This window comes from Tupaia chinensis, unplaced genomic scaffold (assembly GCF_000334495.1).
Source record: "Tupaia chinensis unplaced genomic scaffold, TupChi_1.0 Scaffold000595_1, whole genome shotgun sequence".
NCBI classification, from domain to species: domain Eukaryota; kingdom Metazoa; phylum Chordata; class Mammalia; order Scandentia; family Tupaiidae; genus Tupaia; species Tupaia belangeri.
In genome coordinates, this window is record NW_006160111.1 from 272,788 (window position 1) to 282,833 (window position 10,046).

At 37.5% G+C, this 10,046-nt stretch overlaps 2 pseudogenes; both read left to right on the plus strand.

Moving 5' to 3' along the window:
* The first annotated feature begins 4,444 nt into the window (after positions 1 to 4,444).
* Positions 4,445 to 5,649, plus strand: LOC102498403 (BTB/POZ domain-containing protein 10 pseudogene; annotated as a pseudogene).
* A 251-nt stretch (positions 5,650 to 5,900) lies between these two features.
* Positions 5,901 to 7,048, plus strand: LOC102498826 (BTB/POZ domain-containing protein 10 pseudogene; annotated as a pseudogene).
* Positions 7,049 to 10,046: the final 2,998 nt, after the last annotated feature.

Genomic DNA, 10,046 nt, shown 5'->3' on the forward strand with positions numbered 1-10,046 from the left:
TCAGGTCACTTCTCACCGTCTAAAACTCCATTACACATGCCTATCCACCTTCATAAAAAACTTGGAATGAAGTCATTTAGCTAAATGTATTGTTATCCTTATAGTATTGGAAAAAGAAACTTTATACACTTGATAGGAGTGCAAATGAGTACAGCCACAATGAAAAATAGCATGGAGAGTCCTCAAAAAAATAAGAATAGAATGACCATATGGCCCAGCAATTCCACTTACTGAGAATATTTCCAAAGAAGGGAAATTAATATGTCAAAGAGGTATTTGCACTTCTGTTTATTGCAGCACTACTCACAATTACCAAGACAAAAAAATCAACCTAGATGTTGGTCAACACAGGAATGAATAAAGAAACAGTACTATGTATACCCAATGGTAAGCAATTCAGAAATAAACATAGGTAAAATGTTGTCATTGTGGCAACATGAATGTGTCTAGAAGACAATATGCTTAGTGAAATAAACCAGGCATAGGAAGAGAAATACTACACATTCACTCTCATATATGGAAACTAACAAAGTAAATTTGATGGAAGTAGAGAACAAAATAATGGCTACTAGCAGCTGGAAAAATATGGAAGAGGAAGGGACTGAGAGACTTTGGTTACTAGATATAAAGTTACTGCTAGATAAGAGAAATAAATTCTAGAGTGCAACACTGCTCTAGGACGACTATATTAGCAGTGTAGAAGCAACTAATAATAATAATTTATTACACACTTCTAAAAAGCTAGAATAGAGGATTTTGAATGTTTACAGTACAAATGAAATAATAAATGTTTGAGGTGTCAGATATAATCACCTTGATTTGATCAATACACATTATAAATATATTGAAATATCATATTTTATTCCATAAGTAAGTGTAATTATTACTTGTCAATTTAATATGTAATAATTTTTTTTATATATTTTTTTTTGGAGAGGTTTTCACTTTAGGGCGCATGCACTTGCCAAACAGAGAGAGACATAGAGACAGAAAGCGAGAAATAACCCCCCAGGGGGGATGGTCACGCCTCAATCCCTTCTCCTCCATTCTCCTCCTTGGATCTTGGGCACACACGCACACGCGCCCAGCGTGAGTTTTAAGCCACCGGGTCCGGGACGCGAACAGTGGTCGACTACATGGGAGTCCAGCGACATAGCCATTACGCTAACTGCTGGTTCCCGAATATGTAATAATTTTAAAAAGAATTAAAATTTGGATTAGGAAGGGGAAATTGAAAATTTGACATTAAGATCTGCTATTACACATCACTATGTATTTTATTTTAATATTGAAATATATTAATATGCAAGTTATTTTATAATATTGTATTTTGACTTAGTTATAATAAGAATGGTGCATTATGAAAGTTGTAATTACATCATATCTTAGTTAAGGCCATTGCTTATGAAACAAAATGCAGACTCTTGATTTTGTAGTGCACCATCTTAAAAAGAAGGGATTCTTCCTATACGTGTGTCTGAAAAAAAGCAGAAAGATTGACTATGTGGCAGTCATGCTATATTAGAAATACATAGCAGTTGTCAGTGTGTCATGCAACACAATCTACAAACACTAAAATTAGATGTAAGACCTAGAAAGGAAAATGTTGGAGGAACTGTACATGAAAATGACTCATTTTCCTTGCCCTTCTGAAGAATTAGAGAGTTATTCTGCCAGGATTTCTGGCAGAAACTTAAAACTGTCTATCCTATTTTAGTTCTGCCTCCTAATTAGAGAGCCAAGGCCTGAGCAGGAAATTCCAGTATTAGTATATATAGAGGTATGTCACTGTATTTAGAAACATTTTCTGCTCAGAATATACCGTTGAAGTGGAAACCTATTACTCAATGATATTGAGTGATATCAAACATTTACTTTTTGTATTTGGTTTACTCTTTTCAGATATCCTGAAACTACTTTGCTCTGTCTCTCACATCCATGCTATTTATCTTGAGTGAGAAGCCTAAGTATACTTTTGCTTTATATTTTTAGCCTTCTACAGCTGTTTACACTAAAAACTGTATCTACACAGAATTGCTCCCCTGTGGCACAAACCACATTGTTTTGCTTTGAGGTTTCACACATCAGAGGTAACTTTGAAGTGTTTAGCTAAGTGCCTTGCACTCAATAAGGTGACACGTCTCCCTCCTAGGGCTCTTCCATCTCACTTGCTGCTCCCTTTCTGGTGTCTTTGTGACATCTTTTCCTCTGACACTCCTGTTATGTCTCTCTCCCCCAACTTTGTCTCCGTGAGAGATTTCATTGTCCCTGTCTTTTACCTGACATTCCAATCTGAATCTCTAGCTCAAATCTCTCCCTTGAGCTCCAGCCCTGTAGGTTTAAATGCCTGTTGAAGTTTTTACTGAAAAAATCCCACAACTATTTAGAACAATGTTTGTTCGAAACGGAATTCTCCTCCAGCTACTACAAATGTACCTTTCTCTTTCATTCCTTCTACTAGTCAATGGCACCATCATTCACTCAACCACCGAGGTAGGAAATGGCCATTTCTGTATGTCTTCTCTCATTTTTGTCCCTCACTTCTCCACCACAGCCACATCCCAGTCATCATTCCCTGTAAACTCCACTTCCAAAGTATCTCCAGAATCCTTTTATTCCACTCAACAAATTCACCATGAATACTCAATTTAAGACTAGAAATAGTAAAGGGACAGTAATAAAGGATGGGTAATAGGGGGAAGCAGGGTGGGGAGCAGGGAGAAAAAAAACAATAGATTTAGTTGACACAAAAATAAGTTATTTGCTATGGTAATGTATATGGTAATATATTTGTCTTAACTTACATCCACTGTATTTATGCTGGGAAAAACAAAACAAAACAAAACATGTTGTTGTCCACTGTAAAGATGTATAGTAATTAAATGTAAATAATAAATATATTTTTAAAATAAAGCACTGTGATTTCTGATTTGAATTAACCATGGCTTTGCAATAGACTTCAAGACCTTTGCATTGATACAGTGACTTCACTGTCTCATCCTCACTTACAGAATATTCTGAAAGCTTTTGTTTGTTTATTGATTATTAAAAATTTATAAAAGTCCCATTTTCTTTTTTTTATCTTTTTTATTTTTTATTATCATCATAATCTTCTTTATATTGCATTGGATTGCATATAACTTTACAGTGTATTACATTGCTTTTTCAAAAGGGAATGCCATGCATGTCAGTCAGTACAGAGACATTAATCTCCCCGCTTCAACATTCAATATCTTTTCTATGTTTTCCCCAATCATTATTGTTATTATTCTAATTATTTTTTTAAACAGTCAATCGCTATTTCTCATTTTGCTTGTAAAAAGACTTTGCCCATCATGAAATACTTCTCAGACCAATCCAGTTGAGTGAGAAGCAGATATGGCTTATTACCTGTTGATGATGACATGTATAAAAGTCCCATTTTCAAAGATGACTAGAAAAATGTTTCCTTACTTAGTTTCTGGGTTAAACTCCAAGCACATCTCATTCTGCCCACTCTAGACTTCAGATTTAATAAACTTATGTGTATGTGTGAATATGCCATGTATGCTATTGTTTTATGACCTTAATTATGTAAACATGAAATCTATTTTTTTCTTTCTTCTGTTTAATTAAAATGCTTATCAATGCTTTCAGCCATGTTAAATGTTTTATCCCTTCTAATTTTCCTGGTCTGATAAAAATAACTACCCCTGGGACCATAATGGCTATGTCACTGGACTCCCATGTAGTCAACTACAATTCGAGTCCCAGACCTGGTGGCTTAAACTCACGCCAGGCGAATGTGCGTGTGTGCCCAAGATCCCAAGAGGAGCATGGAGGAGAAGGGATTGCAGCATGGCCACCCCCCTCTGGGGGTGTGATTTCTTGCTTTCTCTAGCTGTCTTTTTGGTGAGCACATGCGCTCTATAGCCAAAACCTCTCCTCCCACCCAAAGATACACTACTCCCCCATACACATACACACACATCACTGGTAAACTCCAACAATGTCTCTTTGTCTTTTCTATCCATCCCTTGCATTTTATGTTTCAAATAGTATCTTCACAATTGTATAAGTGAGCACAGTCAGCTTATGCTTACATCACATATTTTCAAGAGATGACTAGTTTCTGACCTAATAAGTATAAAGATACTTTTCAAAAATTAACATCGAGCTAGTCTCACCTCTTAAGGTTGCATGCTTTCCAAAAAAAGCTGAGGAGTCCCCTGAAATCTGCCCCAGTGGATCTGGTAGCAACAGCCACCTGATTGGCGGCTGGCACACGGCCCCCGGTTGGGCGTCTGCTACAGCCACCTCTGGAGAGATCCTGTCAAGGTGGAAATGAAGATGCTGCAAGCCTTGCCATATGCCTAGATCCTAAGTGGACATTCAAAAGTAGTCTGCAGGTTATGGGTGTTACATGAGTGCTTTCAGAGCAGTACTGTGAAGAAGCTTGAGTGGGATGACAGAATGGCCTCATCCCTATGATGCTCACCACAGTGATCCAGAGAATGAGGATTGCATAGTAGACCTCGTAAACTTTATAAACAGGAAGTACTCCCTCACGTGCTGCTAAAGGAGGAGTGGATAACACCAAGAGTCTTCATGGTGCTGGTGAGGACATAAGAAACAAGAAGTAGATGAAGGTCCAGTGGCAGATCAAGAGATTCATCTCATGAAAGAGCAGAGTCTTTGGGCCAGCAGTTGGCATAGTGGTTATGATGATGGACTCCTACATGACCAACTACAGTTTGAGTCTTGGCCCTGGGGTGGCTTGAAACTCATGCATAGGAGATAGTTCCTTGCTTTCTGTCTTTCTATCCTCTCTGGCGAGTCACATGTCCTATGGGAAAAAAAAACAAATAAAAATAAAAATGAGAAATAAAAAACAGTCTCAACCCACTCTGTATTAGAATTGTTATGTCTCCTACATCACAGCACCATGTTGAATGAGAAAAAGATCACAGTTTCTCTCATCCAAGTAGTCCTTGTCCTCAAAACGCATCCCCAAATATTCCTATTAGCAGTGCTGGAAATGGCAGCAGAAATAGTGGTCAGTCAAGTTCTGATAGTAGCTTGTAAGACATCTGGGAACACAGCATTTATATATGAAAATGTAAAAGAAAGAAGTCAAAACGAGTGACTCTAATAGTAGGTAACACTAGATTTGTTGTAGACCCATCCATGTGTACTGCACAACCAAATACAATGTTGGGAAGGATGTATGGATCAGGCCAGGAGCATAACTTTAGGTTTCTCAAAGAACGTGAGTATGAGGAAACTGATTCCACTGTGTTTCAAGCTAGGCTGTGTTACTATAAAACAGAACTAATCTGTTGTCTTGATGGAATACCTATTCCTGAGCTGAGAGAAACATGTGATTATCTTTGTATCCCTTTTGAATGTAATAATATTAAATGTAGAGATTTTGGTTTCCTAATGCATGAATTTTCAAATGATGGTGCTGTAGCAATTTGAATTTTATCTCATAGTAGCCAATACTGAGCAGAGAATGAGCATGCCATACAGTAGTACTTACAGATGATGATATGGGTGATTGGGGTGAAGAGTACCTACCACAGATGGGAGAAGAAAACTCTCAATGTTTTATATATTTCAAAGTACAAATTGTATAGAATTTCAAGTACACTGAAAACAGAGATATGACCAAATTCGTTTTGAAGTGGGGGAGGTCTTAAGAAGATTTGATTTGGAATAGAAGATTATTCTACCAACAAAGAAAAGGTCTGAGGGCCACCCAAAAGTGATTTAAAACTACTTCCAAAGATCTTTTATTCAAATGTCCTGGGAGAAGAAAGAAAGAAAGAGCAACATGTCGGAGATAGTTCCTTGCTTTCTGTCTTTCTATCCTCTCTGGCGAGTCACATGTCCTATGGGAAAAAAAAATAAAAATAAAAATGAGAAATAAAAAACAGTCTCAACCCACTCTTTGTATTAGAATTGTTACGTCTCCTACATCACAGCACCATGTTGAATGAGAAAAAGATCACAGTTTCTCTCATCCAAGTAGTCCTTGTCCTCAAAACGCATCCCCAAATATTCCTATTAGCAGTGCTGGAAATGGCAGCAGAAATAGTGGTCAGTCAAGTTCTGATAGTAGCTTGTAAGACATCTGGGAACACAGCATTTATATATGAAAATGTAAAAGAAAGAAGTCAAAACGAGTGACTCTAATAGTAGGTAACACTAGATTTGTTGTAGACCCATCCATGTGTACTGCACAACCAAATACAATGTTGGGAAGGATGTATGGATCAGGCCAGGAGCATAACTTTAGGTTTCTCAAAGAACGTGAGTATGAGGAAACTGATTCCACTGTGTTTCAAGCTAGGCTGTGTTACTATAAAACAGAACTAATCTGTTGTCTTGATGGAATACCTATTCCTGAGCTGAGAGAAACATGTGATTATCTTTGTATCCCTTTTGAATGTAATAATATTAAATGTAGAGATTTTGGTTTCCTAATGCATGAATTTTCAAATGATGGTGCTGTAGCAATTTGAATTTTATCTCATAGTAGCCAATACTGAGCAAAGAATGAGCATGCCATACAGTAGTACTTACAGATGATGATATGGGTGATTGGGGTGAAGAGTACCTACCACAGATGGGAGAAGAAAACTCTCAATGTTTTATATATTTCAAAGTACAAATTGTATAGAATTTCAAGTACACTGAAAACAGAGATATGACCAAATTCGTTTTGAAGTGGGGGAGGTCTTAAGAAGATTTGATTTGGAATAGAAGATTATTCTACCAACAAAGAAAAGGTCTGAGGGCCACCCAAAAGTGATTTAAAACTACTTCCAAAGATCTTTTATTCAAATGTCCTGGGAGAAGAAAGAAAGAAAGAGCAACATGTCAACTTTCAGGGTATTAAGAGTAAAGCTGTCATCAACATTACACCCGCTGTTGCAGACATTCCCCAGGACCACCTGGTAGTCATGTGCCCAACTCTGCCAGTGGATGAGCTGAAATCCTCTCAATCCATCTCCCTTATGGCAATAGTGACTTTGATCCTGATGTGCAGAATCCAGTGATGTGATGTTCATGTTCTTTAAAACCATAGTGTGCTGCTCTGCACTGAGAAGTGGTACTCCTCTCCTCATTCTGCACTGCAAGGCTGCTCTTCCTCATTGTGAGATGATGTAATGACGTTTAGGATTTTGCAGTGTAAGATTTTATACTTTTTTTTCTTTCTTTTTCTTTTTTCCTTTTCTTTTTCCTTTTTTTTTTTTTTTTTTTTTACAGAGAGATTTTGCTATAAGGTGTGGGTGCTCACCAGAGAGACAAAAAGACAGAATTGAGAAATCACCGCCCTAGGAAGGATGGCCATGCCACAATCCCTTCTTCATTCTCCATTCGGGATTATAGGCATGCATGCACACACACCCAGAGTGAGTTTTTCAGTCACTGGGTCTGGGACTCAATCAGTGATTGAATACGTGAGAGTCCAGCAATCTAACCATTATGACCTCTGCTGGTCCCTGCCTTTAGACTTTTTTAAAGACCAAAGATAGCTGATTGATGTTTTAAATGCCCTTAGACTTTTTTAGAGACCAAAGATAGCTGATTGATGTTTTAAATGAGTACAACTTTAGTATTCTGAGGTTCTGGTTATAAATGTATTTGTTAGCGGTTTTTAAAAAAATCAATATCCAGTAACTGACAGGTCAGGTGCATGTTAGGGAACAATGATCACACTGGGGAAAAAATTGCAAAGATCTCTGTTTTCTTCACCCTTCTTTCTTAAGACTGGCATGAGAAGAACTAAAAGAGGTATGACACCTGTAGTTTTGTGGTTTCTTTTATGCAGGAAACACTAAAAAATACTTTGAATGTGCTCTTTCCTTTTTTTGAACTACGCCCCATGAGATAGACCCTCACTTGATTTTATTTAGCTTATCTCTCCTAAATATATTTGAAATCTGGGGAACCAGCAGTTAGCGTAATGGCTATGTCACTGGACTCCCACGTAGTGGACCGCGGTTCACGTCCCGGACCCGGTGGCTTCTAACTCACGCCGGGCATGTGTGCGTGCATGCCCAAGATCCCGAGTGGAGAATGGAGGAGAAGAATGACCATCCCCCCTGGGGGGTGATTTCTCGCTTTCTGTCTCTATGTCTCTCTCTGTCTGTCTGGTGAGTGCATGCACCTTATAGCGAAAAAAAACTCTCAAAAACTTTTTTTGAAATCTTAGTTCACTTTTATTATTGTCCAGAGGAGTTTTCGAGTTCTTTAAAGTATTTTCCTGATTCAGCACTCAGTAATTTTCATTATTCTTCTGTGTTATAGTTGAAATATTATCCTCTTTATTATTTTTGGAATTTACTATTTTTAAAGCAAATATTTATTTTGATACGCTAATACTTACTAGCTCAGAAAGAGTGACTCCTACAAAAGAACTATAATTGATGAAAAGAGACTGTATTCAAAGGATCAGACTAGAATGAATCCATCCTAGGAAACCTGAAGCAAAGAAACACTGAGAACTATTCTCTTAAGTCTCTATTATTAATATCGCATTGTCAGGAAAGCCATGAGTCACTTTTGTATGGAAAAACATGACTTTCCCCATGACCTGATTATTACAACAAAAGTAATAATAAAGATCAAGTTCTTTATTTTCTGTATATTCTTTACTCAGTAGTTCCAGAGCTTATCAATAGGTGAAAATACTCGGAGAGAATTGTTCCTCAACGCATATCAGAAATTTGAACAGATTAGAGAAAAAAAGAACATATGGATCATTATAAGATGTTAAATAGGGGACCAGCAGGTAGCTTATTGATTACATCGCTGAACTTCCACGTGGTTGACCGCGATTCCAGTCCTGGACCTGGCGCTGGGTGCCTGTGCGTGCATGCCCAAAATCCTGAGAGGAGACTGAAGGAGAAGGGATGTGTGGCCATTTCCCCCTGGGAAGTGTGATTTCTTGCTTTCTGTCATTCTGTCTCTCCAGCAAGTGCATGGACCCTATAGCAAAAATCTGTCTTAAAAAAAAAGAAAAATTTAAATAGATCACAGGTGAATTTCAAGATGATGAAATTTTATAGGTAAAAATACAACTCTAGCAGTGATCTGAGCAAACATGCCCTAGAAACTTACATTTTATTTATTTATATATTTATGCTAGAGAGTGCATGTGTTCATCAGAGAGAGACAGAGAGACAGAGAAAAGAAGGGAAAGCACCCTCCCTATAGGAAATGGTCACCCCACAATTTTTTCTCCTACATTTCTCCCTCCTTTTGGGATTTGGAGCACCCACATTCTTGTACCCAGCATGTTTCTCAAGCTGCAGCGCCCAGAGTTCAAACTGTGAAGTCATGTGGGATCTGCCTGTCTTAACCAGCAGACCATGGAGCCAGCCCCCAAACTTATATTTTCAGACTTCTAAATAAAGCATTAGTAGAGATTAAATGCATCAAGAAAGAATCAAAGCACTATTGAACTCTGAGAGTCAAATATGAAAATGTTTTCCAGCCCCAAACTCACTGATTCAGTCTTTCTTACTACAGGGTATCACAAAAAGCAAAATCATTCCATTAATAATACAGGCAAGAAAAAGAAAATCAAAGCGTGCTGAAACGCTTGGATAAAAGTTGATAAAATTAAACATTTATATAGTATAAGTATGTTCCTCACAAAATACTTACTAATCACAAAAGGAAATATATTAACTCTGTATTACATGGAGTCATTGGACACCTCTTTGTCAACTGTTCTATGTAATGGGGGAATTAGTGTCCCATCCAATGGATAAAATGAAGAGAATGCATCATTACTCCTATGATGCTTAACCAAAATTGCATTATCAGAAATGAAGCCTGAGAAAACAACAAACAAACCCAAATTGGGGCCTGTTCCTCAAAATAACTGCTAGCAATTTCAAAAGTTTCAGGGTTATTAATGTCAATGCAAGGATGGAATTATTCCAGAATGAAGGAAACGAGAGAGACTAATAGCTGCACATAACACATTATCCTGGATGAGCCTTTTTCCTATGAAGGATGTTACTAAAATAATTGGAGAATCATAAACA